The sequence below is a fragment of the Octopus bimaculoides genome, chromosome 15 (assembly GCF_001194135.2).
Source record: "Octopus bimaculoides isolate UCB-OBI-ISO-001 chromosome 15, ASM119413v2, whole genome shotgun sequence".
Lineage (NCBI taxonomy): Eukaryota > Metazoa > Mollusca > Cephalopoda > Octopoda > Octopodidae > Octopus > Octopus bimaculoides.
In genome coordinates, this window is record NC_068995.1 from 16,196,858 (window position 1) to 16,197,904 (window position 1,047).

At 29.0% G+C, this 1,047-nt stretch overlaps 1 protein-coding gene across 1 annotated transcript in view; it reads left to right on the plus strand.

Moving 5' to 3' along the window:
• The window catches only part of LOC106882533 (inter-alpha-trypsin inhibitor heavy chain H3), a 53,541-nt gene that overhangs the window by 36,022 nt on the left and 16,472 nt on the right, over positions 1-1,047 (plus strand). The window lies entirely within an intron of this gene.

Genomic DNA, 1,047 nt, shown 5'->3' on the forward strand with positions numbered 1-1,047 from the left:
GTGTGTGTGTGTGTGTGTGCGTGTGTGTGTGCTGTGTGTGTTGGGATATCTATGAATATCTATCTATTTAATAGTATATATGTATATATATATATACAGGTTATACACACGTGCATACGTATGTATGTGTATGTGCGTGTGCATATGTGCGTATATGTACCCATATATATTTGTGTAAATATGCATATATTTATAGACAAGCATGTATGTGTATATGTATATACGTATGTATATATATATATATGCGCATCTATGTATAAGTATATATAATCATTCATATATATATATACATACATATTATAAATATACACCATGCATACATATACATACACATACACGCACACACACACACGCACACACACACATACATATATGAGTGAATGGATGGATGGATGGATGGATGGATGGATGGATGGATGGATATGAGCGAGAGTATATGTTAGTGATCACATATTTTTTTTTTTACATAACACATGTTTATTGAATTATGCAAATTTATTAAAAAGAGACTTTATTACTTTCGGTTTTCATTTGCTTGTATTTCCTATTTCCATTTATTTTCACCTAAATATGCAGAAATAATTTGCTAGTGTTTTAGCGTATACGACAAAATTCGTATAATTTTTACTTGCGTGTATACATAGAGCATATAAGTTCTGTGTGTATTTCTACTATAGCTGACATGCATGGAGTACAATATTAATAAAATATACCAGTGATGTGTAACGACATAAATCAGATTCTTATGTATCTTAATATCATGGCTATGTTAGATGCACAGCTAACTACATACACAATTTCATCTATAAGTTTATATTTAATATTAGGATAGAATTTTGGTTCTATCCCTTTGAGAACATAGTTATGACGAAACGTGTGTAGCTGTGTGTGCACGTACGTACATGTGTGTATGTGTGTGTGTGTTGATGTATACATACATACATATACATAAACATATAGATATACATACTTACATATCTATATATCTATATGAATATATATACATGTAACATAAGATATATATATATATATATATATATATATATA